This window comes from Clytia hemisphaerica, unplaced genomic scaffold (genome assembly GCF_902728285.1).
Source record: "Clytia hemisphaerica strain Z4C2 unplaced genomic scaffold, Clytia hemisphaerica genome assembly, whole genome shotgun sequence".
NCBI lineage: Eukaryota > Metazoa > Cnidaria > Hydrozoa > Leptothecata > Clytiidae > Clytia > Clytia hemisphaerica.
The window spans coordinates 589,636-614,760 of record NW_027103286.1 but is presented as its reverse complement, the minus strand read 5'-3'; the positions used below and the strand labels follow the sequence as shown (position 1 = coordinate 614,760).

General features: G+C 35.4%; 1 long non-coding RNA gene across 2 annotated transcripts in view; it reads left to right on the top strand.

Annotated features, from left to right (window-relative positions):
- Positions 1–454: 454 nt before the first annotated feature.
- Positions 455–25,125, top strand: part of LOC136805988 (uncharacterized) — a 60,035-nt gene continuing 35,364 nt past the window's right edge. The window contains exons 1-5 of one of the 2 annotated variants that reach the window (XR_010846481.1): positions 455–556; positions 19,837–20,141; positions 20,942–21,018; positions 24,092–24,227; positions 24,627–24,726. This is a non-coding gene — a long non-coding RNA (uncharacterized lncRNA). Of the gene's footprint in view, positions 557–19,836; positions 20,142–20,941; positions 21,064–24,091; positions 24,228–24,626; positions 24,727–25,125 lie in introns of both variants that reach the window. The other variant, XR_010846482.1, reaches the window with a different exon arrangement.

Genomic DNA, 25,125 nt, shown 5'->3' with positions numbered 1-25,125 from the left:
CCATACCAGCTCCTGAGTATCAGAGGTCGAGTTTTCAAAAAATATATTATCAACCTCTGAAGACTAATAATAGAAATGTTATCGTGCATGTGTCAATCTAATTCCTGTACAATATCAATCAGACAGTCATCATGCCTATTTGAATTTCTAAAAGTGTAAGACATGAGGAGGGAGACAGATTGTATAATTTGATTTGACTGTATCAGCAAATTCAACGCATTTTTTTATTTTTTAATTTTTTCGAAAATTTTTCCAAAAAGTTAACGGAACTCGATAACATATATTCACGAGCACTCATGCTTTTGTAAAGGTCTGTTCATCAAAAAAGTGCAAAGAGTTACCTGGGTTTGAAAACTTTATCCAGAAAATGTTCGCTAGTTAGTTGCGGCCGGTGGTAGAAACTGTCTCGATTTTTTTTAATGCTGTGGCGGAGCAATAAAAAAAAATTATAAAATGGTAGCTCTAAGTAGTGGTGTGATCACGTTTGCACGAAAACTTAGAAGGATGGAAGGCAGAAAAGAAAGAGCGAAGCCACGTTATGATGCGTGAAGTTTTGGTAAGTTTACTTTCCTGATTTTCTTCTAAAGATTTTTTTCAACCCCCTTTTTATTCTTTTTTGGACATTGTGACTGTTATTCTAGAGCCAGCCAGACCAGTCAATGTCACTGGCCTGGGTTCAGAATAAGTGGGGTCGGTGGGTGATGCTGATGGGCACATGTTTCCAGACGATCTCAATCGAACGGAATCGACGATCGAGCCAGTCGAACCAAATCGAACGCAATCGACCGATTGAAATTCGATTGTCGAACGCAATCGAATCTCAATCGAATATTACCGCAATTTTCAGATTCGATTGATATTCGATTGCTTTCGATTGATGTTCGATTGCGTTCGATCGTCGATTCATTGACCCCTGGATTGTTCATCGGATAATTTCTACGGGAAATCGAAAGTAATTTCATTCTGCTTGTGATGTTTGAGAGCTTGGATGTTGAGAAGCTGCAAGAATAAAGCCAGACGATCTCAATTGAACGGAATCGACGATCGAACCAGTCGAACAACGATCAAACCAATCGAATATTACCCAGAATTTTGACGTTCGATTGAGATTTGATTGCGTTCGATTTGGTTCGATTGGCTCAATCGTCGATTGCGTTCGATTGAGATCGTCTGGATGTTTGACCAGGGGACAGTCAGGCACATCCTGGCAAATGAACGGGGTATTTTTCACTTGCGACCATTGGCAAATGAACGGGGTCGAAAATGAAAGTGACGTAATAGCGCCGAATACCCAGTTTAATTGAACCGGGTTGGAAATATTTTGCTTTATTTCAAAGAACTGCATAGATGAAATTTTTTTTCCATGGGTCAATTTTGTCTTCGAAGATTGAAGAAACTTTTAACGAAAAAATAAAGTTCCCAGTTTTCTTCCTTTTTTCCCTTTTTCAGTTTGAAGTTCATTTTTATTCATTTTCACGCTTTTAGCCTGAGACGTCCTATCTCATTTACACTGGGTTACGAATACCCCATGCAAATGCTCACCCCGTTCATTTGCCAGGATGTGCCTGACTGGGGGATGTCAATCGAAAATTTCGATTGTCGAACCAATCAAATATAATCGAAACCAATCGAAGTGATTGACCGAATCGATCGAAGCCAATCGAAGTGATCGATCGAAACAATCGAAGTCAATCGAAGATTTACATCATTTTAAGATTGATTTAGTTCGATTGTACTCGATTGATTTGGTCAATCACATTCGATTGGTTTCGATTATATTCAAAATTTTCAACTGACATCCTTTTTGGTTAATAGTGGACTAATGAAAAGCCCGAACAATAACACCATGTGTGATCAAATCAATTGAAGTAAATCGAAGTGATTGTTTTAATCAATCAAATCCAATTCGAATCCAATCGAAGACAATCGAAGATTTACATCTTTTTCCCATTTTGATTGAGTTCGATTGATTCGAACAATCACTTCGATTTACTTCGATTGAATTTGATCGATTCGACTCCAAATTGAATTTGATTGAGTTCTATTGACATCCCCTGGGTTTGACAACCCATTTGTTGGACAACTCAATGACCCAGACGGTGTCAATCGGAAGAATCGAACGCCAAATCAATCGAATGCAATTGAACGCAATCGAATAATTGCAATTTGATTGTTGAACGCAATCGAATATTACCTAGGATTTTCTGTTCGATTGCTGCGATTACGTTCGATTGTATTCGATTAAGTTCGATTGTATTCGATTAAGTTCGATTGTATTTGATTACGTTCGATTGTATTTGATTACGTTCGATTGATTCAATTGTATTACATTTTATTCGCTTTGGTATGGTACTTCAAGCACTTGGCCCCCCATGCTAAAAAGCTCTAACAGAGTGATCCAATTCAATTTAATCGCAATCAAACTCATCGAACATAATTGTAAACGAACGAAATCGAAGATTATTCCAATAGACCTTTTTTCAAAGAGGCTACCCTGTTGAATAATTATGTAGTCCAGCAGAAAAACAATGATAAAACCATGCATATATTACAATATGCATGATACAGTAATTATGCATGGCTCTATCATTGTTTTTATGGCTGGACTACATAATTATTCAACAGGACATCTTCTTTGAAAAAAGGTCTATGTAAGTGACAATCAATCGAACCAATCGGACATAGTCAACTATCAATTGAACCAATCTAACCTTACTCGAACGCAATCGAACACAATCGAATATTACCTAGGAATCGGTCGTTCGATTGAGATTCGATTACGTTCGACAATCGAATCGCAATTATGATTCGATCACGTTCGATTGGTTCGATTGCAATTTTTGTTCGAAGTTGTTCGATTGACACCGTCTCGCAATGATCGACAATGTATAGTTGTTTGACGCCTAAAAATCTTGTTTCTCTGTGTATTATATTTTTTTCTCAAAATAGTATATACCTGATATTCTTATTGTCTGGTTTTTGAGTGCGAAAGATTAACTTTATTAAAACACAAAATGTCAGGTTCCATTTTGAAACCAGTATAGCTAAAGCCGCTGTGGTTTTTAGTGGTCATTGACCTTGGTTGCTGCACAGGCGACTGAGGTTTGATTCCCACTACCAACGGTTCACTTGGCAAGTGAATGAACCTTTGCCGGGTCAACATGCCATGTGAGGGGAATTGGGTAGTCTTTTCAAGGTGCTGACTGGGCGCTACTTTAGGCGTACAAACTTTCGCGAGCAGAAACTTTCGCGAGGACGGAAAATCGCAAAACTCACGACATTTACTATCGCAAATTTAACGGAAAAATATTTTTCGCGAGCATAAACTTTCGCGAATCAATACGTAAAATTGTGAATTTTCACATGAGAAAATGGCTTAGAGACACAAATACTTCTTGGGTTGGCTTGAAACATTTGTCCTTTGACTTATTAGTCTTTTAGCAGGCTAAAAAGTGCCATAAAAGTTACATTTTATTCAAAGTTTGAAGTTTTACAGATTTTCTATTTTGTCAAGAGTTTTTTCGCGAGCATAAACTTTTGCGAATAGCCCTTCCTAGAATTTTTAAAGACATGGGCCAAAATTCGCGAAAATCGCGAAAGTTTCTGCTCGCGAAAGTTTCTACGCCTAAAGTAATTGAAAGCATCTATAGTTGTAAAAATGGGCCTCTAAGCCTCCTGCAACTCAACCAAATAGAAATAGAAAGAAATATTTATTGTGGTTCATCTTTGTAAAGTCAGATCACCGTGACAAAGTGTTTTCCTTCATATCTACACAAGGATAATAAATGACATAAATCATAATCTCTACAATTTTTTATTTCTTCTCAAACACTTTTCATCCTTATATTTCATTATTAGAAAATAAATTATTTTAAAAAACATCAACATTAACAATATTTAAACACATCATTCATTGTACCGTGAGTGGTCCTTAATCCGACAGCCCTGCCTAAATCTGATAGGGGTCTTTCAAAGATACAAACTAAAATAAAAACAAACCTTTCGCTGTGACACAACAAAAATACCAAAGTGTCAACTAAACTGAGAGATTTGATACACTGAACCAGTTGAACCAAATAACAATGATTGCTTTTAATACAAAACATAATTTATTACAAAATTGTTCACGTTTTAAACACACACGTGAGCAACAGATTCAAAATAATGGAGGTATAATTAATTTTATCTCTCACTTTTTTGATCACATTAATTGACATCTTGACATTATAGTCATCTTGTTAGATGTTTTGTTTTGAGAGTTCTTGCAACAGTTTATTGTTTAACTTGGAGAGAGAATGTTTGTAAACATAGAATCTTTTTTCAAAGCAGTTATTTGGGGGGGGGGTCGGATTTAGGCAGGGCTGTCGGATTTAGGACCACTCACGGTATATATTTTCATTATTTCAATCCTATATTTATTTATTTTTTTTCTTTTTTCTTTTTAGTATTTCTTTATTTTTTATTAAATTTCTTTTTTTTTTATATTCAAGAGAATAGGTAAAACCTTCTATGAATTATCAAATAGAAATAGAAATAGATATTACCAGACGATGTCAATCGAACTGTTTGATTACTGAACTAATCTGAACTAATCGAACTCAATCGAACTTAATCAAAGGATAGGTGTTTGATTACTGAACCAAATTGAACAGTCATTGAACAGAGAAATTTTGGTAAAGTTTGATTAGTTCGATCGATGTTCAATGTGTTCGATTAAATATGGTTTTCATTCACAATCATGCTCGGAGCGCATGAACAACTCTTTTCTGCTAATCAAATGATTATTGGAGATCGTTTAGGCTAGAGCTGTTGGGCTAGCAATAACTGGAACCATTTGAGCTACAAAAACACTGATCAAACTTAATCGAACTGCGATAAGTAAAATCGAAATTTAATCAAACTAAAGATTTTTCCAGTAAAGTTTTACTGTTCGATCAAGTTTGGTAATTGAACACCTATCGTTTGATTTTTTTGAATGAAATTTGATGGTTCGATTACGAAAATCGGTTGACATCGTCTGGATATTAGACAGGAGTCTCATATTTTTACAACTTTGTTGTCGCCAGACAACCTTGTTCTTTGCGTATTATCAGCTTCTTTATGCTTACTGATAAACTTACTGTCAAACTGATGCACTGTTGAACAATTCCTCGCTTAGTTGTTCGAAAAATGAGTGTCAAACAAGTGTTTGTCAAACAACCATGCAGTTGAACAAATGGATGTCAAGCTAATAACGGTCAATCAACTCGTCTGTCGAACAACTAAGTGATCAGTTGTTAGACAGTACATCTGTCCAACATTTTAAAAGATTTGTCAAACAAATACTGTCAATCAAGTGGGATTTCCCCAGGTGATGTCCTGGGTAGAAAATCTTTGAAAAATTAATTAGTGTGGGGACGTTTACTAGTTACTCCAGATAATACCCTACCGTAAGTTGGTCTAATGTGGACACCTCTCATGTATAATTCTAACACACTCAGAGTTTTGATCAAATACCTTCCATAGGAATTACTGATTGAAAAAAGATGTTCTCCTCTCTGACGGTTTAGGGCAGTCCTCAACATTTCATCAAAATCACATTTTTCTCTAACTCATGGCAGTTTCAAAACTCGCACAGAGCGATTCTTTAGAATTTCGCGCGCACTTTAAAATGTAAACATTGCATTGGCAATGACTTCATTTAAAATCCGGCGGCTGTCACACCAACTTTACCATTTTTGTGGAAAAAAGACTATAAATCAAACCAAAATGCAAATCTTTTTGTTTCTTTTCATAACTAAAGCCCTTAGCCATGATAATATGCAAAAAAATCTAGAAATATCTGATTTTTTCCTTAGGAAATTGAGGATTTCCTAACAAGTGACGTAAGTGAGCCCTCAGCCAATTTTCATCATTTTCCCTGACCGATTAAAAAAAAAAGCGAATTTTCCTGGGAAAAGTGTTGACTGTTCCTGAGAGACTCCTTTTAGCTGCATTTTGCAAAAAGAATTAGGGTTGGATCATTTGTTTTCTAAAAATTATCTCGAAAGTTCTAGACCAACCATTTCAATAAAAACACAAAAGTGTTGCCAGAAGATTCCAATGTTTGTCGCCTTATTTATTTACATGTGGCACTGCAACGGCTTCTTTGATCCACAACCCGAAATAGCATTATTCTTTGGTTTAGCCCCCACAGTTTATCACAATGACCTACAAGGTGAGCCAAAAACTGCTACTTTTGCCCTCAAAATATGAATGTGGAACAGCCAGTGAAGAGCAAATCAGTGAGGGGGGTGGTTGAGTTAAAAAAGGTTACCAGGGAACAATGAAGATTCATATTTTCAATTACATAGATCTTTTGATCAAATCAACTTAATCAAATATATCATAACATATCCAAAGTGTAGAAGGGAGAGGATGAGGAGTCTCAAAAGGAGAAATTTTGAATAATCAAGGGGGATGTAAGGTGCAAAGTTTGCAAATTTTTCAGGACTCAGGTTCAGGCTTCAAGCCAATAAATTATATCCAGTACCAACACTTTTCTTTCGAAACATGGTGAAAACATACTTTCTTTAAAAAAATATTTTCCCTATGTTTTAGCCAAGTCAAAAAAAACTAAGAAATTAGGGATGAAAGGGGTCTACAGGCGAAAACATTTTCAAAAAGGCAGCATTATCTCAAATTTCTAAAGTGAGCCAACCATGATTTTTTATGAAACTTAAACAATGGACACAGTGGCTTTTAATATCCTGTTTCCTGATTAATAATAGGTAAATTTGATTAGTTAGAAAATGAGAAGGTTTTTTTAAATCTGACAAAAGATAAGAATTATCATTCAAACTTTTATATATCCAAAAATGTCAGGAAAGTAGACGAATGCAGTAGGACGTTTGTGGTAAAAGAAATCAATTTGAGGGTAAGAAGGCGAGTACTGTGACACATAACAAGGACATTAATTTTCTTCATAAAATTGATACTTCAGAAAGAACAATAACATGAATAAAGTTTTCATCCTAAAGTACTGTAATGTTTTTTCAGTAAGTACTATAAGTTTTAAAAGCACTAAAGTAAAAATCAACAAAATTTATCTATCATTCTTTTAAACATGTTTTTCGACTTACTTTCTTTAAATTGGAACGCTCAGAATCAATTTTAAATTTTGCGAAAGACAACTGTTAAGGGAAAATACGCTTGTAGACTTTTCTTGACTTGCATTACCTTTTTGAAACTTATATATTTTGCTTGTTAAGAACAGTTAATTGTTCTTCTTTGAACACCATATTTTACATTCCACGATAATACTACTTTAGATATACAAGTCCAATATTTCATGGTTTTCCATCTAAATGATTTACATTCAGGACTTTGTTCAAATGTCAAACCAAGTCTAAGTTATTACAATATTTTGAATGCATTGGCAAATTTAATAAGGATAATACTATTGGGAATGCTCAAAATATAATGAAATTAACATTATTATTATTATTATTATTATACAGATTTACAAGCTAGGCTCACGATGGGCCTCTAACCGATCTTCTTTCACATTCCTCTTGTAACAAATTTTTGTGGGTGGTTTTTCCATGCATCATTCAGTTTCTCTTTAAACGACTTAATCGATTGTGCGGATACAACTTCTCTTGGTAGTTTATTCCACGTTGGCACACATCTATAGTAAAACGACTTAAGTTGGGGTCCATTAAAAGAAGATTTTCCAGTTCTTTACTATAAATTTTCAGAATAGTTAATTGTCTTGATATATTGAAAATGAACTTCTTCAGCTGAGCTGGGAGTAATATAAAATTTGACCATTCTCAGTTCAAAGGGAAATACAGTTTTTCTGATGCATCTTTTGTGAATAATCAGCACTTGAAAACATTAGATTTGCCTATATTTGCTGGATCTGGCGAAACAAAAAGGCTTTCAAAAAGATTGTTGTTAACTTATAAAATTTCCATCAATGAAACTTTGGATTATAAGTCAGTAATGGATATAAAAAATGTATTCAAATTAAGTATGTGTTGAATCAGAGTCAGGTTAGTATTCTTGTAATAGCCGACTTATGAGCTAACCAGGAAAGGTATGAGCTTGAAATTTGACATGGATCTTTCCATCCATAATGCCTAGCAGCACCCAAAAAATTATAGCCTGAAACTTTGTAGAATTCCCAGCAGGGGGGTTAGGGTATAATTATGGAGAAATTCACCAGTTTCCCTTCTTTCATTCTTCATCTCAGTCTTGTATTTTTGAAGGAAAATAACTAACGTCTGATTTCTGTATTTTGAAAGGAAAATTACTTGTCTTGTATTTTTGAGGGAAAATAACTAACATCGCAGCTGATTGGGTCATTCTGAATCCATTTCTATATTATATGCAAGATATTCACTTAAAAGAAAAATTTCACCTCAGCTCAAGCGTACTCTGGACTTGACTCAGAGAGGCAGAAAAATTTAAAAAGGAAATACTTTCCTTGCGAAATACAGTGAACATATAGTCAGGTAGAATTTCCAGGAGAAAGGGACCTCAAGAACAGATATTTCATACTTCCTAGCCGGTGGCTGCTCTTGCCGCTACATTAGGGGGGGGGGGGGGTCTTGGGTTTTGATGAACCAAAAGCAAGGGGGGTGTTAAAAGTATGACTTTCCTAAGGGGGGTTGCCAGTTAAGGGATGGTCTTCTTACCTAAGGGGGATCTTCCTTGAAATATGAGTTATTATTTTGATTTTAGGAAGAATTCTCCTTCAAAACTACACTTAATTTTCCTGAAATTTTATCTCCCCTGAAAAATATGCATCCAATTTTTGCTGAGAAGACAAAAATAAAAAAATAGAAATTTTCCTTTTAAGATAAGCAATGGTTTACTTGAGACAACAGGAATAATATTCCTTCAAAATTTGCAACGCTTTACGAATACATGAAAGATTTTCCTCGATAAATACACATTAATTTAAGCAGGAAACATTTTCCAGTATTTTTAATTCCCTTATACAAGTATTGTAAAAAAGAGAAATTTAAACATTTTCGTGTTTATCTTGTTTAAATTATTCTTATTTACGTATCAAAATTGTTAAAAATTTTGAGTGAGTGTTGCTATTAAATCTGCACTTGTTTAACTTTATGGCATGTTCAAAAAAACTTCAGCTAAAAAAACTTGGGACCTTATCCCTTAAGGAAAAATTCAGTACGCATGTAGTAAACATGTAGTACACATCAAGTAAATTTGAAGTAAACATAGTAAACATAAAGTAAACATCTGACCAAACAGTTCGCAGTACCAGTAAACTATGAAAAAGTGGTACACTTTTTTCAGTACACATTGAAAAAATGAGTAAACAATAAATTAACAGTACACAATTTTTAGTACATTGAAAAAGGCAGTAAACAATAAAAAAACAGTACACAATTTTTAGTACACATTGAAAAAGGCAGTAAACAATAAAAAAACAGTACACAATTTTTAGTAAACTTTAAAGAGGCCTAGTAAACAAAAAAAATCAGTACACAAAATAAGGATACAATGAAAAAAACAGTATGCAGAATGAAAAGTGATTAAATTATGGTAAACAGTAAAAAAAGGTTTAGACATGGAAAATCAGTACACAGCTACCATACTACTTCGACTAAACGCCAGCTGGGGCGTTCGTTAAATTTGGATTTTAGGAGGGGACGTTCATTCGAGGGGGTGTTTATCAAATTATCTATATTAGCGTATATTTTCGGTTTTCCTTCCTTTATAACCATTTATTTCAGATAAAAGAAAAGCCTCTCCTAGAGGGAAGGATTTTATTCCAGGGGGTGTTTATTGAAATTTTCCCTTTAAGGAGAGGCATTTCTTTGAGGGGTCGTTTAAGAAAAGGGGGCATTTATTCAAAGTAATACAGTACTTAAAGTAAGTGATGATAGTTAAATGACAACCATCTGAATGGAGCCCACATTATTATTAAATCCAACCATTCTCACATTAATACTATAATGTAATTTTTCCCTAAAGCTCTTATTTTTAGCTTTTAAAACTCCCAAAGTCCCTTATGAAAAATCAAGTATGCATCAAGTATGATCAAGTATGATTCTAGTATGAACAAGTATGAATCAAGTATGCACATACTTTCATACTTGAAAGCAAGTATGGAAGTTGAAGTATGCAAACAATAAATAAAGTATGCAAAGTATAATGCAAGTATGCAAGGAAATATGCATACTAAACAAGTATGAGAGGGAATATTCATACTTGATTGATGTTTGCAAGAAAGAGGCATACTCAAACCAAGTATGCATATAAAAGTACATTAATCAATTAAGTATGAACGAAAATCTTCATGCTCAGAAAAAAAAAGTTTGAGAAAGATTGCAGACTAAATCTGTTTTACTTGAATTACTCAAGTAAGGGGCAGTTTAGGAATAAACCTTATCCCTATTATTATCAGGCTTTTTCGGATTTTGTATTCTCAAGGGGGGGGGGGTGTTTTCCACCAGCCTTGCATAACTTTTGATCTAGAAAAGATATGGACTTGAAATTTGGCAGAAATGTTCTCTATCATAAAATGAGTTCATAGAAAAAAATTTGGGTTATAAATGTGATGACGTCATCACAAAGTTCCACAATTATCGCTGACCAATGAAAAAGTACCATTCAATAAAATAGCAATTAAAGTTGAACTAATGAAGATATTGCAATTCTGTTTTAAATTTCTAAAAGCCATAAAGAATATCTTTAACATATTTGTCGGTTTTAAACATACTAATAAAATTAACCTTTAAAATTTATGCAGAAAATGAGCACATTTTTTCAAAAAACAATGACGTCATTTTCGATGACGTCAGCAGTTTTTGAAATTTTTTTAAATATTTTTTAAATGTTATTATTGATACCTAAAACCTGTCAAAATTTGAAATTGGTTGGATGCCTAGATCAAAAGTTATGATAAATTTAAGATTTTGGAATTTTACAGGGTTTTAGCTGGATTTTATGATATGCCTGCACAAAAAAGTCATAAAACCTGATCTGGTCGGTGTATAATTGTAAAATTTGGTATACAAGCTGCTAATAGGATTATATTAAAAGTCAAAAACTTTCAGAGTGTTGAAATTTTTTTTCAGTGAGCTATTAGCAAAAGAGTACCAGCCTGGTGGAAAACACCCCCCCTGATAAAAATAGGGTTATAGTAAAGAACGTACATCTAAAGGAAAAACCAGGGTCCCTGGAAGTTACCCAAAGATCCAGTGCGCTAAATACGGCCTTTTTCAAGTCTCTTAGCCTACCCCAAAGTTATTAGCCTCGTTTTGGCGAAAAATTCGTCCCCAGGCCCCAAAAATCAACATTTTGAAAAAATGAAAAACACCCCCAGGAATTTGCCCAAGGAAAAAGTGTACAAAATTTCAGCCTGGTCGGACCATTTTTGAAGTCCCCAGCCTGTCCCAAAGTTCTAGCCTCGTTTTGGCGAAAAACTCGTCCCAAGGCCCAAAAAATCAAAATTTTGAAAAAATGAAAAAAGTACCCCCAGATGTTTACGCAAGGATCAAGTGTGCAAAATTTCAGTCAAATACAATCATTTTTGAAGTCTCCAGCCTGCCCCAAAGTTTTAGCCTCATTTTGGCGAATAACTTGTCCCCAGGCCCTAAGAATCAAAATTTTGAAAAAAATGAAAAAAGACCCCCAGGGATTTGCGCAAGGATGAAGTGTGCAAAATTTCAGCCTGATCGGATCATTTTTGAAGTCTCCAGCCTGCCCCAAAGTTTTAGCCTCATTTTGGCGAATAACTTGTCCCCAGGCCCTAAGAATCAAAATTTTGAAAAAAATGAAAAAAGACCCCCAGGGATTTGCCCAAGGATGAAGTGTGCAAAATTTCAGCCCAATCAGATCATTTTTGAAGTCTCCAGCCTGCCCCAAAGTCTGAGGGGACAGACAGACAGACAGATACTACACAGACAGATACACAGACAACAGACATTGTCAGAGATTCTAGCTCAACTGAAATTGAGAACTGCACTGCACACTGAAGTTGGGTATTATGTTTGAATATTCCCAGCAAAAACATTCAAACATAATTATGGGAGTCATCTATAAGATTAGAGGACATATAAATATCATACCTTTATATGGAACTGTAGGAGCACCCTGTCTCACTTGCTTGCCTTTTTGTTTACTGTTTTATTCTTATTTTCCATCGTATTTTGCCGCGCGCGCGCTCACGCGTTCGCGGGCGTTCGAACAATGACTTCCATTCGAATGTTAAATTCGAATGTTTTGGTCAAATTCGAATGCTTTTGCTATTTAGGCTGTCTTGGTATCCAAAACAAAATAGTAGGGGGAAATTTGTAAAATCGCTCGATTTTTTTAGTCAAAGCACTTGTTATACATATTTGGAAAGCTAAGGGGAATCAAAATAACTTGGGTGCCAATTTTTTTTCGGACACATTGGTGTGATTTTCGGACAAATACGACGGTCTCAGGCAAATATCATAGGGTGAAAAATTAATGAAAATTTTAGCTGGAGAAAACGGAGACCTGTTGTATATTTTTGGAAATCTCTCAAAAAATTAAGATTAGTGATATATTGCAAGTATAGGTGATCTCAGTACCTAACTCAAGATATTGAGCTTCCGAAAGCGCAAAAACTGGACAAAACAGCTGTTTCTGGCTGAAAAACACTGAAAAACACTGTTTTTAAGGATTAATATCTCGAGTAAGGTAAAGAAAGATCAAGGTAAGAAAACAAATATGATGAGGTTGAGTAACACCGTCACAAAAAGTAATTTCACAAAGTTGACGAAATTTTGAGAATTTTGCTAAAAACGCAATTTTTTGACCGTCCTTTTACCATTACAAACATGATTTTCTTAATCAGCATGAAAATACCTTTCAAATGAGGGGTCATTTCACTATGTTTTGAAAATTTTTGAAATTTTGATTTTGCTGGCGGAGCGGCGGTGGCACCCTGCCCGTGGCAACCTTGAAGAAAGTGCCACAGGGTTTTTACATGATTTTTCTCCTTTTTATACCCAAAGGCAACTTTTGACAAATGGGATTTAAAAATTATTCCTAACATCCCCCCTACTACTTATGTCACAGATTTATCTCATTAGAAAAGTCTTTGTATGTCGGGATGCAAATCCCTTGCCAGACAGTTACCTATTAAGCAATATGCAACGGTTAAAATTTTTAGATTTTGAGTAAGCAGAAAAAGATTTAGAGGTTTTCCAGTTGCATGGTTGCTTAGTTTTAAATTTAAAGAAAGTGCCAAATAATAATTTTAAAGAACTCTTCATGCAATCAGATGTGAACAGAATTGACCTCAAACATGTCAAATTTTTAAATCCATGTTTTTTCAAGGAAAATCAAAAACCTGTTTTTCCAGAAAAGCCATTCTTGTACTTCTCAAGTGAAATAAACCAGCCGAGGCTGGAAGGTCAGCCAATAGAGCTTAGCTATATAGCTTTAATAAGTGGGTTAACAGATGTAAGAGATGCGTTGTTACTAAAAGTGGTAACACATGGTAACAGGGGGTAACACTAGGGTAACAGGGGGTAACACATGGGTAACACATGGGTAACAGGGGTAACACATGGTAACAGTTTGAAAATGGTGGCTCTGAGGGGTCGGAAATTTGAAAATTGACTTAACCAATATTGTTGGTGAATACAATGATAGAATGAATGATGCTGGTCAATGCAATGATGGAATCGATGTTGCTGGTGACTGAAATGATGGAATCGATGTTGCTGGTGAATGTAATGCTGGAATCAATGGTGCTTGTGAATTCAATGCTGGAATCAATGGTGCTGGTGAATGTAATGCTGGAATCAATGGTGCTGGTGAATTCAATGCTGGAATCAATGGTGCTGGTGAATTCAATGCTGGAATCAATGGTGCAGGTGACTGAAATGATGGAATCGATGTTGCTGGTGAATGCAATGATGGTGTTACTGGTGATTCAATGATAGAATCAATGGTGCTGGTGAATGTAATGCTGGAATCAATTGAATTCACCAGCACCATTGATTCCAGCATTACATTCACCAGCACCATTGATTCCATCATTGCATTCACCAGTAACACCATCATTGCATTCACCAGTAACATCGATTCCATCATTTCAATCACCTGCACCATTAATTCCACCATTGCATTCACCAGCACCATTGATTCCATCATTGCATTCACCCAGTAACACCATCATTGCATTCACCAGCAACATCGATTCCATCATTTCAGTCACCTGCACCATTGATTCCAACATTGCATTCACCAGCACCATTGATTCCATCATTGCATTCACCAGTAACACCATCATTGCATTCACCAGCAACCTCGATCCATCATTTCAGTCCTGCACCATTGATTCCAACATTGCATTCACCAGCACCATTGATTCCATCATTGCATTCACCAGTAACACCATCATTGCATTCACCAGCAACATCGATTCCATCATTTCAGTCACCTGCAACATTGATTCCAACGTTGAATTCACCAACAACATTGGTTAAGTCAATTTTCAAATTTCCGACCCCTCAGAGCCACCATTTTCAAACTGTTACCATGTGTTACCCCTGTTACCCTAGTGTTACCCCTGTTACCCATGTGTTACCCCCTGTTACCCTAGTGTTACCCCCTGTTACCATGTGTTACCCTGTGTTACCACTTTTAGTAACAACGAAGAGATGCACTGAAACAGAGTAGACTAAATATGTTGAATAATGTACAAAATGTGAAACATTTGATAACTTGATTTAAAATTATGTAAAACAAGCCTGAGAGCTCCTCCAACCCCCCCTCCCCCACGAGAAGCTCAAAGTATACTTCTCTTTAGCATTGTCCATATAGTACGTATGCACAAATTTTCCCAATATTTGACACCCTCCCCCTCGTACGCAGAGGCGAGGGGCGAGGAATAGAACAATGGACTTGTTTTTAAACAATAGATGTACGCTTTTTAACCCCACCCTCTCCCCCTTACTTGTGTACGGTATATATGATGGCCCTCCAGTTTGTAAGGTAAAGAAAGTTTTGTAGTTTAGTAACGTCAAGTTTACACAATATGCACACAACCATTTGAAGACTTTGTGGACGCAAATGATAATCGAAAGCAAAACTTAAGATTCATAACTATGCGAGGGGAAGCTCATTTTCCCCCGTTTTGCTTTAAACTCGCTTTGATTGGTTCTGATTCGGGCGATTTGATTTGATTTACCGCCTTGCGGAATAACACCAAACCATAATAAACAAATTCAACAGGGCAGCGGTCTTTGTAGCAATTAATTTCAACTGCGAGTCCTCTCTTCTGTGCCAAGCACTGGGTGTTTTTTAAACTTTAAAACAATGTTAAAGAAGACCAGACCTGTTTGTTATGGCTGTGCAAGTTGTGACGAGAGTGTGCATGTGTGTAACTTGACGGCAGCCCGCTTTCGGCAAGTCTGATAAGATATATCTATAAACTGTTATCGCCATTCATTCCATTCCATCATTCAGTCAAAATGTGCGCCAAGGTTAGAAAGGTTAAGAAAAACACAATCTGCGTCCGGAACTGCGTGAAAAATAGTTTGATCAATTTCAACAAGAACTGTATATATCAATATTAATATAAATGATCAAATTCCAAAGACCATTTGTTATAATTTTGCAAGTCCAATTAATAATAGGAGATGTGATGTCATCATTTGGTTCCGTCATCTGATTTACGGTCAGCAGGTAGAGCTGGAGAGTCAGAAAGCTTTTCCGCTGCTTTGCTGGATTTCCACTGTCGACCTCTTCACGCTCTGTGTTTTTAAAGTTTTCAAATCGAAGTAGAGAGCCGCATGCTAATGGAGAGTAAACCGAAAACACCAGTTTATCCACGGTTTCTCAATTTTAAAATTTGGATCAGCCCACACGAATTCCCTTTCAACAAGATGTATAGCTGCTTCTTAACAGAAAAATATTTTCGACTTCCCGGCCGAACGACTCCCACTTTTTAAAGTAGAAATGGCGGGAACCAAACAGTTTTTTGCGATTCGCCTTTATCACAAACACATCCAAGTCCAAAAAAGCACGATTGCATCCAGTCTTTATATCAAATTTATACAGTAGCTGTACTTTTGTAAACTTTATCAAATCCCAATAACATTATAACACCATCAATTCCCCTAGAGGCAGACAAGAAAAATATGTTTTTATTGCAAAAACTATTAAAAAGCAGCAATAAAAAGTATATAGTATATATCAGAAAATTCAACATAAACAAAAACTTGAGCAAACGGCTTTAAACCTTCAAAGGATATAGAAAAAGAATCGCCTTGATGAAAATCATGTGTTTGATTTGCCGAGTTAAGAAAATAAATGACAGAAATTGAAGCTTGCAACAGATTTACACTGGAAATACTTAGGTACAACATACAACACTGACTTATTATCACATCTGACTATCACTTGAGCCGCCATCTTGAAACTACATTATGATCTGTAAAAACAACGCACGCTAAAAGTACCCAAAAAGTGAACCCGATCGGAAGAAAGTTTAGAAATCAAAGTGAGATCGGAAAATCGGATTTTTTTTTTGCCGTCTTATGGAAAATTTTACCTATTTGAATGCTCAGCTTAGGCTGACCAATAACATAATAAAAATATATAATATTTCTAAAGGTAAATTTGATTTTCAATGTGTCTAAATCTATTCTATTAAAAGATGAAATTTTAGTCAAGTAAAACAATGCCTGAATTTCTAGCATGGTAAAAAATCAGTCTTCTAAGTCAGGAAAAAAGTGGCTTATATTGATATTTTGTGTCTTTTCCAGGAAAAATGACGCTGTTTTTCCAGGAAAATTACTCCTCTTTATCAAAGGCAAAATTTAATTCAGTCTTTACAAAGTAAAGTGTTTTTTATGCAAATGCTTCCTTGTATTGTGTGGAGGAGATAAAGCCTTAGACCACGAGTGGCACGTATATGCGTCTAAAACAAGTCAAAATACTGAGTCTCAGACTTGAGGCCATAGCTTCTGACTGACTTATCGAACTAGCTCATTAAATCATCATGGGACTACCCACGAGCCACGAACATTTTATACAAACACTATTAACATTTCATCACTTAATTGTTCTTGAGGAGTCGAAAGAATTTATCTCTAAAAATACTGCAAAACTTTTCCAAAATACTCCATGCCATAACGGTTAAGTTGTGATTCCATATCGAGATACTGGATCACTGAGACAGTTTTAGGAAAGCCTTCTTCACAGTCAATATTTTAGAAAGTAATTTTGACCTTCATCAAGTGTTTTCAAACAACCTTGATACATTTGTTTTTTAAATAACTCCAGTTTGGCTAAAAATAGAAACATGAAATTTGGACTAAGTTGCACATCATTAAAAAGATCATTTTGCAAAAAAAAACTTTTGAAATTTTGCTGACATCAGCACTTTTTTGCAAGATTTCGTATTTTGCTGATTTCTGCTGACGACAGCAAAATTTCAAAATTTTTTTTTTGCAAAATGATCCTTTTAATGATATTCAACATTGGTCCAAATTTCATGTTTCTACCATTAGCCAAACTGGAGTTATTTAAAAAACAAGTTTTGCTGACGTCAGCATTTTTTATTTTTTGCGGTTTTTCACGAAAATAAGGGCATAAACAATTAGGTAACACCCCTACAGGGAAACTTCATCATGGTATCCTTCGTAGCAAATCATTGGTTTGCTCATTTTCTGCCGGCTAATGGTCTTCAAAAATGATGTTAATTTTCAGGTTTTTGAGACATGCCATAACTTACCTGAGAAGTGATTAGCTTTACAAAATTATCAAAAAGAGCTTTGTGACAGTTGATGAATTAATCCTGATTGCCTGACATCGCTGGTTCCACCCTTGCGTAAAACCGCAGTCAAAATGTTGTTACTGTGATTGTAATATTAATAAAAGAGGGAAATAGATTCTAGTCATTTCAGAATTGAACGAACAAAATGATCAGTCCCCGAGAAACTACAAGAAATGATAGCAGAAGAACCACGTTCTCTTTTTCCTTCTTCTGTCACTCTAGTCTGCAAAATATTCATCGTAGTCGAAACTCTGTGTTAGGAATAAGAAAGATATGAATACGTCATGTCACCGTAACGTTATTTCGACATTAACTTCATATAAAAATTACGTAGATAAAAAAATATTCAAAACATCGATCCAGAAATTTTGTCCTTTGAAAACAAACCGTCATTTAAATCAACAAAAAAAACGACGAAGGTTATAAAGCAAAAATAATCAAGAAGATAAACTTAATTGAAGACGGTATGAAGGGCATAATAATTTCAATAGCCCACCTTTCAGCACAACTCAGTTTTGAATTGTTTTGTTAAAGGTTTGTTAGTATTATTTAGAAGCTCCAGACTACCTAAGGGGCCTAAAATGGCACTTATACCTGTTTTTTCTTGTGATAAAATTGCACAGATTCGTTGTTCATATGAGAAGGTTCCCAAAAAAATCCAAATTAATTGGAAGATAATTTCAAAATTTTCTGTATGAAAAAGAATTTGGCCATTGTTTTGGAAAAATCATAAAAAAGCAAAAATTTGAATATTCCGGTCTTCAAATTATGACTGATTGAGTTAACATTTCTGAGATTTTACATGAATCATTCCAAGTTATATAGCTACACGTTTGCAAAGTTAAAAGTAAATGGAATGAATAATTTTTGAGATATGACATTTTCGTGACGAACCCCAGGGTAGAAAGACCTAAAAGGCACCGATTTAGCCTGTAAACCATCTGGTTTTCATAAATACTATATATTAAGGCACCCAAAAATCGATATGGCGTATTTTCTACCAAAAGGTGGCGCGACGGCGAGTCATTGCTTGGTTTAATAGACTAGTAGCTGATTTTAGATCTTTAGGACTGAACTGAGAGAATTAACAAACCAGAGGTTTATTGTATGCAGTGTTCGAAAAAACTCAATTTCTCGGTGAAAGTTACTTATAGCATGGATTTATCATAGAACTCTGGATACACAACGAGCTGGTTTTCATCGATTTCTCATGTTCTAGCCTTGTCCGCAGTAATGACATTATTGTTAACCCTCTTCCATTCACTAATAATTTTTCGTAATTTGTTTTATTGTATTTTTCATCAAAACACAGCTATACAATTCCCAAATGAGACTTAAAGATCTCTCAAGAGAGTCAAATGCATCAAATTGATCGTTATGACGTTTCAAGCTGTGAGAAAGCTTGAATAAATGTATAAAAAATTGAATGTTGACACCAGAAAATTTCAAACTTCCACCTCGCCGAAACCACCGTGCCACCGCGTGCCTCCAAAAGATTTTCATATCACTATGAAGCCAAGATACTCCAGTTCAACATATGTCAATCCTAGCTCTTCCCAGGAAAAAATTGGAAAGATATTGCCAACCTTATTTTCAGCGTCATTCTAGGCATTTTACTCAATTTTTCTTATTTGATGAAGTTATTTCACATTTAATTTCATAAATGTATTCGTTAAGCTTTCTTGCTTTCATTTTCAAAGTTGCATCCGGTAAATATACAAAAACAAGAAGTTACAGGACTTTTTAGAAATGGGATTATTAATCATTTTTCAAAATCAGAGGGACCTTCGAGCCGCCATGACAGTTGTCCTTTGCGGACAAAGCTAGAACATCGATTGTTTTCTAAAACAATGGAAAGACAATAGTTCGCTCTCCACCGTTTTATTTGATGTTTATCCAGAGTTCTATGATAAATCCATGCTTATAGGGGAATGTCAAGGAACTGCGACAGTGACCCGACGACCAGAAAACAGCCATGTGTTTCCATACATTATGTCCTTAGAAAATATTCCTTTTGTTTGTTTTTTTGGAACTCGTAGATCATAAATAAATTTTGTCTTCTTTTCCCTTTGCAGACGTCACCGTCCTTTGATCTGTCAATTGTACCGTTTGAACACTGATACAGATGTTGAAAGCTCATCGGAAGTCGAAGGACAAACAACATACAATCCTTCGTTTGAGGGCAAGCAGTCAAGCTCCGCCCAGTCCAGTCAAGCTACCAATATTCAAGTGTCCTCTCCTCTACATCAGATTCACCCTCGCCGCCCACTGGGTAACCTCCGGAACATACCATCTTGGAATCGAATCGGATCCAGCTTTCTATCAAATCCCCCAAACAACAACAGCTGACTTCCTTCTTCTCACTTGGCATTATGTTTTGGTAAGTATTTGATATCAACTTTATCCTGATTAGATAAGTCGAGAAATCATTCTCTTGACATTAGCTCGTCCAACCATCTTTCTCTCTGTGTGACCCGGTAATTATTCCCGTCCCGTGTGTACCTCATCATAACATTTGAAAATTTGTTCTTTTGATAAAAATGTATATTATTTGGTCCTAAATTGCATTCCTAATGAATGTACCCGACAAGCTAATTATAGAGGGCGCTGAGAAAACTGACTTGAAACGCAACCGTTCCTCCATTACATATCTCCTACATAGGATTTGAAGCTGCTAAATCCTACCTAAGCTGCCCGACCCGGCTCGTCGTCAAAGCTAGTGATGTATATCCTAAGGCTTCACTTTTTCTTGCCTAGGAAAGGTTCCCTTCTACAATTAGTGCCATAACATATTGGCACTTTTGGCTAATTTACCATTCGAAAATTGAAGTTCGAGCAAGAATGTCAATTTCGGGCCTTCAACTTGATTTCAACGATTATTTCGATCTGGGAGAGATTTATTGTTTTTTAGGCTATATTTCAAGCCCTACTGGACCATTTTTGAACTTTTGGATCTTGGAGTCTTAAGTCCAGCGTTAAAACTCAGAGTTAAAACTCTACCCTTCGAACCTACTTTAGAGCACTTGCAAATCGATTGTGGTTTCAAAACACCCCGGTGGATTTCCTTTTTGTGCCAAGTATTTCGTCACCGATTGTAGTGCTTGGGGCTTTTACTTCATTGGGTGTGACATTTTGCTCGATATTCCTTGCAATAAAGTTCCGAAATTCATATTTTTCTAGGTCAAGGGGACGCAAAGAAGAACCAGTCCGAAATATTCCGAAGAAGAGTTTGGTAGATTGACCAAGAGATTCTAATGGTGAGCTTCATGTGTTGCTTTAGAAGATTTGTTTTTTGTGATGAGGTATTATTACTTGTGCATCCAGAGAAATTGGGTGGGTTTACATCTAGGAGAGAATCGATTAAGAAATACAATAGAAATACCACGATTTCTTTTGATTCCATCACGATTCCTTTGTAAATCATAATTGATTTTCCCCAAGCTTTCTGATTGGTTCAAATTTTATTACAGAACAGGTTTTTCTATATTCAACCGTCTATACGTTTCAACTTTACCATACAAGTTCATGATGCGTAGTAAAGCTTGATCAAAAAAATCATTTGCGTAGTTGTCATCATCGGCTGCGTTTAGACCTTTTATAAAATATCACATCATCCAGTATCCAACCAGGATTACTCCCGGTAGGATAAAGTTGGTAGGCATTTGTAATTTGGCATTTGCTCACGAGGGATTCGATTTTAATAGCTTTTCCATTGTATTTTCTGTCATTGCATTTAAGGAATCGTCTTTTTAGAGTCATTACTGAAAAGGTGATTCCCTCAAGTTCAACTTTGACAGATCAAACAATGAAAAGCATGGAATTTCTCAAAAACTGCAGTCATTAAGACTGAAACTTTTTGCCGTAGGGCTAGGCTATGGCAAATCTTGCAAATTTTACAACCTATAGAAAGAACTGAATAAAAACGTGCAAATACTTTAAAAAATCAAAAATGTCATTTTTTCTCTTTGTTTTGGTTCCTTTGTTTTATTTGAAATGCCAGAAAAGGGAATTCCTTTGCTCAAAATTGCATTTCAAATGCCAACGAAATGCCAACACGCTGGCATCATTAGGCATTTGACAAACCGAACAATTGCGCGGAACAATAGAATTCAAAAGAATACTGCAAGCAATTACAAATGCCAGGCTGGTCTAAACGCAGCCATGTTAATGTTAATGTATATATTCTTTAAAGTCGAAAAATGTGTACAAATCTGTACTAGCTTTAAGCTAATAGAGTTCGACTGCCTATTTTACAAAATGAATCATTCATCATCATCTGTTAATGCCCAATCGCTGACAATTTCTTCTGTAGAGCATTTTGGTTTACAATTTGAAGATATTTTTGTTCGGTTTTATAATTTTTTAACGAAGCGTAGTTTTGTTCTTGGGCTTCCTCTTACGCACCAGTTGAATCCTTTATTGTTATTGTCTTTGTTAAGTTTCTTCGCTTGTTCGTGCATCTCCTTGATCTTTTTCCGTTCGTTGATTGTGAAATCTTCCGTTATACTTACCTGAAAGAAACAAGTTTCTTTTAGCATGTGTAAATTCTTCATGATAAGATCTTTGTCATGTTGACTTTGCAGGTGACTTTCAGAGGACGGCCATTCTTTGTTTTTCTGTTTCCTAATCTGTGGTGAGTAACATTGATTTCTGGAACATTGATGTCATCTAGGAGTTCTCGGAACCGAAATATATCATATTTTTTCCCATTTTCTTCTTCTTCCTTATCTGGGCCTGAATATTCGAGAAACCCGTGAACGATCATATTCAGTTTTCTAGATTCTATGTCTCTCTTTTCACTGTCTTCCTTCCGTTTTTGTTCTTCGGCAGATTTTAAGTCTTCTTTGTGCTTCTTGGTAATCTCAGCGTATGTTTTCTTTGATGTTTCAGTCATTATTTCTGCTGTGTGCTTTATTTCTTCCTTAATCATGCTTCTTGTCTTCTCCTCCATCTCTTGTAGTTTTCCTGCCAGAAAGGTTTTGAGGTCATTTTTGATGGAATCACGGGTTTTTGTGTTGGTGTTGACCTCGTTGTTCAGTTTTTGTATGACGTCGTCTTTCTTTTTAAGTTCATTTTGCATCATATGTTGAGTGTTTTTTCCCACTTTACTTCTTAGGTTTTTCGTTATTCGTACGCAGTTTGAACATAAGTAATGATCGTTGTAGGATGTCACGAATATTTGTAGTTGATACAGGGGTAGCTGTGTGCACTCATAATGAACTGATCTTTTACATTTTTTGCATGTTAAGCGATCCAGGTCATCGTCTTCAGTACATCTTGACGGCGTGCAAGCTTGAGGTGGTGAAGCTGCTTCGAAAGGCTGATCTTTATCCATCTTGATGTTATTTTCATGAATTTTGATGTTTTTATTGGTTTTCAGCCATTTTTTCGAAGAGCGTTGCAAAAACGTCTGATCTAGTTGACGTCAAATAAAAACTCATCGTCATTGAAATCATGTTCCAATTTTTTACTCATTTAAAATAAATTGGAAAAATCGTTTACACGATTTCTTTTCAAAAGTTAATGGATCTTCTCCTCGTTACGTCTTTTGTCTTAAGAGGTACCCAAACCTACCTCTTGTAACAATGGCAATAATAAAGGGAAGATCGATTATGTTTATAAAAGAATTCGTAAAAGTGATTTTGAGCTTCTTTTTCGTTTATGTTCTGAATTGTTATCGACAAAAGAATTGTTAATCGATTCTTCCCTACAGATGTAAACCCACCCATGGAAAGGAATTGAAAAAGCGCTTTTCGAAAACAATGGAAACAAGGCTCGTCATATGCCAGGTTCTTTGTCCTTATGGGAGATTGTTTCGAGCTAATGGATTTCTTTTGTTGTTGCTTAATATAACGGCATTAAGACGGCATGATTAGATAAAAACAAAAGTGCAAGAAAAAAAGAAATTGAATCTGTTTTTAATAAATTTCTTGCAACTTTTCTCGAAGTAACTTGATATCATCGTGATTAAAATCTTTCTACAAATTAGTGTAAAATTTGTTACTGCAATCATGGTCAAAATATATTGAGATTTTAGTGTATTTTAACGTTTTTCAGAATTTAGAGTTCGGGCGAGAATTGCTATTTTAGCACTTCCACTTTCTTTCACGGTGGCTTCTAGGCTATATTCCAAGCCTTATTCGAGCAAATTTGAACTTTTAAATCCTGAGATCCTAAGGTCGTAAGTCTTAAGTGTCATGTTAAAACTCAGAGTTAAAACTCTACTTTCCAACTGTAATTTAAGGCGCTTAATAATCATCACGGTTCCTTAAATCTCATTAGATGTATGCACCTTACCCAATTTCTATGATGTCATTCTTTCTTTTCCAGTCAGACGAAATGAACTAAAAGCGTCGCAGCGCCCTTTGCCATATGTTGCATATTTTGAGTAAATGAATATCTATGCTCATAGCATCAAGCATGAAGTTTAGAGCTCAATGGTTACTTGACTGACGGTATTTATCAGGTAAATAACTTTGTGATCATATTAGATTTCAACAATAACCTACTAACGCGTGGTTACTGGAGAGTGATCGAGTTGATACCCCGACGTTGTCCCCACGAACCAGTGTAGACTTCATAGCCCAGTCGGTAGCGCAGTTTAACTAGTAATACGAAAGTCGCGAAATTCCACCCTTTTGGTCTTTAAACATTTAAATACAAGATTAAATTTCAAGGCAAATTCATTTCACTTCTTTAAAAGGATTTTAAATTTGAGGTACCTTACATAGGCTGTGTTTTTGTATAATAGACCTAATTAGAAAATGGCAAACAAATATTGAAGAAGAACATGAAGACTTTCTTAACATAACTGAAAACTCAAAATTTTTCGTTTTAAATCACCAAAATCTTTCTTTTGATACAGGGTGATTAAAAATCAATAAAGGGTATACAATCCAAAGCAATCGTCAAGCTGTCATGCGGGCGGGAATGCTCTTCGTCGATCTTGGAATGATCTCTAGCAGGTAAGATTTGAGTTTATTGAAACTGCGATTCTACAGACTTTACCCTCTATCTGTTTTTGTATATATTTACTTTACATCTAATAGCATCTGCCAGTGATAGTAAGATTTAATTAGAAGTAAAGGTGGAAAACAAACGATATTTTATGCATTATGTAAAGGACAAGTCGAAGGCCTTACTCTTGTCTCCCGAATAGACGTCCCCCCGCTAATTGTTAAGAGACAAAAAAATCCATCCCCCCGCTCTTATTAAGACCCCCTGCTAATTAAATTCGAATAGTTCAATATTTTATTACAGTGTAGATAGACCTTAAACTTGTTAAAATTTTCCTTTTTGTTACTATTGGTTCTTATTTTACGTGTGTTTATTTGTTAAAGTTTCTTTTTTGTTGTTGAAATTGA